Source organism: Diabrotica virgifera, chromosome 3, assembly GCF_917563875.1.
Source record: "Diabrotica virgifera virgifera chromosome 3, PGI_DIABVI_V3a".
Classification (NCBI taxonomy): Eukaryota; Metazoa; Arthropoda; class Insecta; order Coleoptera; family Chrysomelidae; genus Diabrotica; species Diabrotica virgifera.
The window spans coordinates 4430815-4438822 of NC_065445.1; positions in this window are offsets into that span (position 1 = coordinate 4430815).

An 8008-nucleotide genomic window follows, 5' to 3' on the forward strand; every position below is an offset into this window, starting at 1 on the left:
AATTAAAAGAAAAAATATCTTTAACCCAGTAAATGACAGTTTTGGAGTGTAATTTTCAGGGTCAACTCCGAATTGCATAAAAATTTGGTTTTAGGTTCTATACCCTCCACTTCAAAGTTGAACTTTTGCCGTTGGTTACTTTTAATTGGTGGGGGGTGAGTAGTTAATGGATAAATAGATAATGGAAATTGATAAAATGACTAATTCTAGGTAACTTTTGTTCTGTAGAGTTTTTTAACTACGTTAACACTTTTCGAGTTATTTGCGAGTGAAAATGTGTATTTTTCAACGAAAAAAGCACGTTTTTAAACAGTTTTTTGAAAATAACTCAAAAAGTAAGTATTTTATCGAACAAAATATTCTTGACAAAAATGTAGCTCATAAAAATAACGAAAAAAACGGTGTTTTACTGAAGTCCATAAACCCTGTAAAAGCAAGGTTGTAGCTCATGAAAAATGCGTTCTCTTTCGTCAAATTAAAAATCGAAAATTTCAACGTGAATTAACCAAAAAATGAAGCAATTTTCGGGAAAATCTTGTTAATTGTTTTTAAAGTGATTAAAAAAGCTTTATTTTTATTTTTTATAAAAGTTTCTAGCATATAAACTAAGCGAGTTACGCTCAAAATAAAGTTTGCCCTCTTTTTTGCTAAAAGAAATCGTGAAAATCTCCTTCTATTTAGCACCTTAAATAAAATTAATCGTTAACGAATTAATCGTTACCATTTACTTTATATGAATGCGTATTATTTATACGATTTGTAAGGTTTGTTTTATTTTTGTTTGTGAGTGTTTGTGAGTGCTTATTTTTGAAAAAATTTGGTTTTATAGTAAAAAAAAAATGTTTTCTAAAAATTTTTGAAAAATGATTTTTTTTTCAAAATAACTTAAAAAGTATTAGCGATACGAATAATCTCAAACAGTAAAAAATGTAGGTTTTGCTTTGTCAAATATGCTAGTTTCATTTTTTTTTAGAATAGACAAAAATTAATTAAGATATGGCTGTTCAAAGTTTGCATACACTCGTGATTAGTGCCTTTCAAAAATAAGCACTTTAAACCGGTAAATTTCATTTACGGTGCTAAATAGAGGGAGATTTTCACGATTTTTTTGCCAAAAAAGGAGCAGACTTTATTTTAAGCGCAACTCGCTTAATTTTGATGATAGAAACTTTTATAAATAATAAAAATAAAGATTTTTTAAAACGCTTTAAAAAAATTATAATGGGCTTTTCCCGAAAAGTGCTTAATTTTTTGGTTATTTCACGTTGAAATATTCGATTTGGAATTTGACGAACAAGAACGTATTTTTCATGAGCTACAACTTTGCTTTTGCTGGATCTATAGACTTCACGGGAACACAAAATTGGCCGTGATGATCGCCATTGTCCTAAAAGGATGATGCACGCGAAGAAGATGAAGATTGAATTAATTAACAAAAAAGATTTCAGTTATAAAAAGAACATGTAAGCTTACCTACATCAATATTTTCGAAATTCTCTTACATAATATAGCACTTTTCATTCACATGCACGCGTAATTTTTGAAGTTATACTTCTTTAGGCACGAGGGTGAATTTTTACATTCCCTGGCGCATGCGCACACCGACAGTATGTTGTTAGTTGCTAAATCATCCAATTTATGCATGTATCAGCGCAACTAAGGTTTGAAAATAATATATTAGTGTTTTTAGTAAATATATTTATTATAATTTTTGTGTCTTTGGATTTGTCTTCCTTGGGAGTAAGATAATAAGTATTTTGAACATTTTTATATTTAATACTTCACTTGATCTGTTTGTCACCGTCGTTTGTAATTACGTCAAGTCAAGTCAAGTCAAATTTATTCATCACATGCGACATTGTACAAAGTACATGTATGAGACAAGTCATAGTTTATACAAAAAGTATATAAATTGTAAATACAAAAAGTATATAAAAAAGTATATAAATTAATAAATATGACAACACATACTTAAAAGTTATTTTTAGAGTATGGCTCTAGCTCACAAATGTATTGATGTACACACCTCCGAAAGTTTGGCTGATGTAAATTCATGCGTATATCTATTGGCAATTTGTTAAAGAAACTTATGGCTGCATAATGTGTGCTACCTTCCAACAAAACAGAACGATGTTGTGGAAGCATAAAGTGATTGTCTCTGAATCTTGTTGAATAAACATGGTTAAATTGAAATTTATTGAATTCATTAATTTTGCAATGTAAATACATTATACACGAAAATATATACAGACCAGGAATTGTAAGAATATTGTTTTGTCTAAAGATGCCTCTACAAGAATCTCTAAATTTCATTTTATACATTATCCTAAGAGCTCTTTTCTGAAGTACAAATATCTGCTCTAATTCAGAGGTACAACCCCAGACTTCAATGCCATATTTGGCTATTGAGTAAAAATGGGCAAAGTATACTGTTTTTAATATTGATGTATTAAAGAGACGTGAAAGAATTCTCAGTGCATAACATGCGCTACTTAATCTGGATTTCAAATTAGAAATATGGTTTGACCATTTAAAATTACTGTCTAACAGAACCCCCAGCAACTTCGTGCAGTCTGTTTTATCTATTGCTGCTTGTATAGTGGCTTGATGGTTTAATAAATTATTTGACGTGAAAATCATATACTTTGATTTCTCTTCATTCAAAACTAGTTTGTTGGATAAGAAATAACTGTTGATGGAGGATAGTATCTGTGTAGTTTTATTTTGCAAATTTTGATCGGATGTTGCTGTGACTAGAATGTTGGTATCATCCGCATAACTGATGATGTTAACTCCACTCAGTGAATTACTTACCAAAGCTATATCATTAATATATACTATAAAAAGTAGAGGTCCCAATACACTACCCTGAGGGACACCATAATGGGTATCCAATGTGTTTGATTCGTTTACATGTCCATTAGATGTTATCTTTACTTTTTGTCTTCTATTTTCTAGGTACGAAGTAAACCATTTTAGAACTACACCACGAATACCAATCCCCTCAAGTTTTATTAGCAACAAATTATGATCCAAAGTATCAAAAGCCTTGGACAAATCTGGTTTTTCTCTGTCTATTCCAATAATTTTTCAGGTGACTTTTTGTCCACTTAGATACGGTGTTGATTCTAAGTGGACAGTTTTTGAACCAAGATTCATCCTTCCAGTTGGGGTGAACGGTAAGAAAGAGTCTGTCTGTTTTTCCATTAATTTCAAAAATAATCTAACTGGGCATAAATTTTGGTTTGATTTTTGAATTTCTTACCAGCCATTTGCTGCTTGCCAAACTTTTCGAACCGCCTTGATTTGTTTTGGTTTAAATAAATGCTGTTGTATTCAATTCGTCCTGTAAATTCTCCCATAATATCAAATTCCTTCTGGAAAAAGTGAATCTTGCAGTTTACGACCTCACTGCTTCTCCAAGCAAGTTTAAATGAGCAAAGGTGAAAAAACTTTTTTTGTGTTCCATCGGGGGTTTCCTCGTCGTAGGTTTGGATGATTTTGAATAATTCTTCGTGAATAATGCTTTTGAACTGAGTTATATTTTTTGCTCAACACTTTGAAGATGCCTCCGCTTGGTATCTCTGGCCAATCTTGCACATTTGAAAGATATATCTCTGAAAGTGTCGATTTTTATCATCCGTATTGACAGTACATTGATTTTTATGCCGTACTCCGTAAAATATTTTTTTTTACCATTTTTTCTGTAGTATTCCACATTGACTTTACAGACGACTCTTTATAGTCTTCGCCATTGCCTTTTTCATGTTGAAGGCATAATCCTCGAGAATTTTTGCTGGTTATGGTAGTACATAAGTTCCGTTATGGTAGTACAAATTTCAAGTAGCCCAATATGTGACCGTTTTGGAGTGTAATTTCCAGGGGCAACTCCGAATTGCATGAAAATTTGGATTTAGGTTCTACTTACCCTCCACTTCAAAGTTGAATTTGTGCCGTTGGTTGCTTTTACTTGGGGGGTGATATTTACCCCTTCTCGGGGGGGTGAAAAACGCGTCTTTAAAATAAGGCCGGAAATGGATAAATTGAATTATTTTAAGCACCTTTTGTTCTATAAAGTTTTTTACGTAAGTCAATACTTTTCGAGTTATTCGCGATTTAAAATGTTGATTTTTCGACAAAAAAACTACGTTTCAGACCGTTCTTCCCAAATAACTTCAAAAGTAAATATTTTATCGAAAAAAATATTTTTAGCAAAAGTGTAGCCTATAAAAAAACGAAAAAAATGGTTTACCAGTAAAGTCTACAAATTGAGTAGAAGCAAAGTTGTAGCTCATGAAAAATACGTTCTTATTCGTCTAATTCCAAATCGAATAATTCAACGCGAAATCACCGAAGAAAGAAGCGTTTTTCGGGAAAACCTTATTAACATTTTTAAAGTATCGAAAAAAGCTTATTATTTGTTTTTTACAAAAGTTTACAACATCAAAAATAAACGAGTTACACTGAAAAAAAAAGTTGGCCCCTTTTTTTTGGTAAAAAAAATCGTGAAAACCTCCCTCTATTTAGCACCCTAAATGAAATTAATCGTTTGGCTTTACCATCTATTTTAACTGTATGTGTATTGTTTATATGATCTGTAAGTTTGATTGGTTTGAAGTGCTTATTTTTGAAAACATTTCGTTTTATAGTAAAAAAAATTTTCTAAAAATTTTTTAAAAATTTAATTTTTTCAAAATAACTTAAAAAGTATTAGTGATACGAAAAATCTTAAAGAGTGAAAAAATGTACGTTTTGCTCTTATAAATATGCTAGTTTCATGTTGTTTCTCCGTAAGACAAACATTGGTTAAGATATGGCTGTTCAAAATTTGCATACACTCGTGATTAGTGACCCACTCAAGCTTTCTCAATTATAACCCTTTCAAAAATAAACACTTTAAACCGGTGAGACTGACAGATCATATAAAAAATAGATAGGTAAGTAAATTTTTTGTAAAGCGGTAGCGATTAATTTCATTTGGGGAGCTAAACACGGCGAGATTTTCATGATTTTTTACAAAAAAAAGAGGGCCAACTTTATTTTCAGCGTAACTCGCTTATTTTTAATGCTAAAACTTTTGTTAACAATTAAAACAAAGCTTTTTATAAACACTTTAAAAAAGTTTAAATGGGTGTTTCCCGAAAAGTGCTTAATTTTTCGGTGATTTCACCTTGAAATATTCGATTTGGAATTAGACGAATAAGAACGTATTTTTCATGAGCTAAAACTTTGTTTTTATTTGATTGATAGACTTTACTGATACACCATTTTTTTGGGTTTTTTATAAGCTACACTTCTGCTAAAGATATTTTTTTCGATCAAATATTTACTTTTTGAGTTATTTGCGAAAAACCGTTTGAAAACGTAGTTTTTTTTGTCGAAAAATCAACATTTTCAATGGCAAATAACTCGAAAAGTATTAACTTACGTAAAAAACTCTATAGAACAAAAGTTGCTTAATATCAGTCAATTTATCCATTTCAGGTCTTATCTTGAACGTATGTTTTTTCACCCCCGAGAAGGGGTGACTGTCACCCCCCAAGTAAAAACAACCAACGGCACAATTTCAACTTTGAAGTGGAGGGTAAGTAGAACCTAAATCCAAATTTTTAGGCAATTCGGAGTTGCCCCTGAAAATTACACGGTATCGCCGAATTTCCCGTTCATTTACTGGGCTAAAGCGTAAAATTTCTCGAACGTTGGAACTCCGAAAATTGGGTACAAATAGAGCTTCTGTACCTTTGCGTGTTCGATGGGACATTTTCCGAAACCAATTTTTTGATTTCTTCACCTGACTGACATCCAATTTTTGATTTTTCGTCTGGATTTATTATATTTCCAAAATTGATTACGCCTCAATGACGTTTGTCAAACTGACAACAATAGAATTACCAGACACCTTCGTGACGCATCTGTCCTAATTTTATCCCTGAGAAATCATGGGCAGCTGTGGGAGCACGCCAAATAGAATTCTATTTTAGTGACGTCACGTTGCCTAGCAACCGTCGATACTCCCATTATGAAATTCTATTTTGTGACGTCAGCAAAATAGAATTCTATTTGGCGTGCTCTGGGCCCTGGGAGGAGTTTTGTCAGTAGGAAACGTGGCATCGCTATGCATGACGTTTTTTCAGTTAAAAATAGTCCAGTGAAATAGTCGCTTGAAAACTCTGAATTCCGAAGAGTTAAGACAAAGTTGCCAAGAATGTGCTGAAATCTATTATGAAGAAATAAACGAGAAAGTTAGTAATGGAATGTCTGCATTTAACAGAATACTTGAAAATTAATCAATATCGAAATGAAGGAACTAATAGTATTCTGGAAATATATCGTCTTTTTAATGAGAACAAAATTGAAGACATCTTTCCTAATATAGAAATGACACTGAAAATATTTTTAAGTATGATGGTAATAAACTGCAATGGGGAACGCTCCTTCTCCAAATCAAAACGAATAAAATATGAATTAAGAAGTAAAATGCTTCAAGATAGATTAAACAGTTTGTTGCTGATGTCTGTAGAATGTGATTTGCTCGAAAACATAGCTTTTGAAGACATGATTAACGATTTTGTTCAACTCAAATCTAGAGGGGTGTCTCTTCAATCAGCATAGATAGATATTTACATATAAGGGCTAATCTTGGATGCTAATTATTTTGTGTGTATGACATTATTTTAATTATCTATCGATTATACATAATATCTAATGTTACTGTAAAGAAATAAAAATAATGCTAAAACTTTGCATATCTATTTGTGTTCCTTTTTTTATTCTAACAAAATAGTGCTTTATTATAGGCCAGGGGCTCCATTTTCCTAATGTGCCCAATGCCTCTAACAGGTGAAAGACTCTATGTCTGCTTTATAGATTATCAAAAGGCTTTTGATAGAGTACGACATCAGAAACTCGTAGAACTTTTAAAAGAAAAGAATGTGTACAGTCGAGATATACGGGTTATTGTCAATCTGTACTAAACCAAAAAGCAAAGGTTAAAATCGCATTTGTCGAAACTGAAACCATAGAAATAAAAGAGGTGTTACACAGGGTTGCGTGTTGTCTCCATTGTTATTCAATCTTTACAGCGAAGCTATTTTTAAGGATCCAATATCAGAGGAAGAAGAGGGTATATCAATAAACCGGAAAATCTTGAACAACATAAGATTACATCTAGTCAGTATAAAATATGGACTACAAATGAACGTTAAGAAAACCAAGTTCATGGTTATTTCTAAGCAACACACAGTAGGAAGGTTAGATATCGAGTGAAAACAAGTAGAACGAGTAAATACCTACAAATATCTGGGAACCTGGGTAACAGAAAACAACGACCACGGTGGAGAAATCAGGACACGCATCGAAATTGTAAGAAAGGCATTCATAAAAATGAAAAAAATGTTTGTTAATCGAGACCTTCCTCTGGAGCTGAGAATAAGAGCCTTAAGATACTACGTGTTCTCGACTTTGTTGTATGGAATGGAAAGCTGGACACTAAAAATAGACAACACAAAGAAGCTAGAAGCATTTGAGATGTGGTGCTATATAATGATTTTGAAAATACCAGGGATCCAACGAGTTACGAATGCAGATGTGCTAAGAAGGCTACAAAAGGATTGCGAGGTGATAAAGAACATCAAAACACGAAAGCTGGAATATTTGGGCCACATTACTAGAGGTGCGAAATATGAGATATTACGGCTCATAATGGAGAGCAAAATTAAGAGAAAAATATCCATAGGTAGATGAAGAATTTCCTGGCTGAGAAACTTAAGAGAGTGGTTGCAGCTCAGTAGATCTTTTAAGAGCCGCTGCCGATAAGGTACGGATAGCTGTGATGATAGCCAACCTCCGATAGGAAAAGGAACTACAAGAAGAAGAAGGTTATCTGTAAAGGTAGCAAGTGAACGGTGCGTTTTTTTCTGTTTTTCTATTATTTCCACGTAGGGATAGATTGACATTATTTCCGCCTGGAAAATTCGGACATCTTTAGATAGGCCCCTTGGTCCAGGAA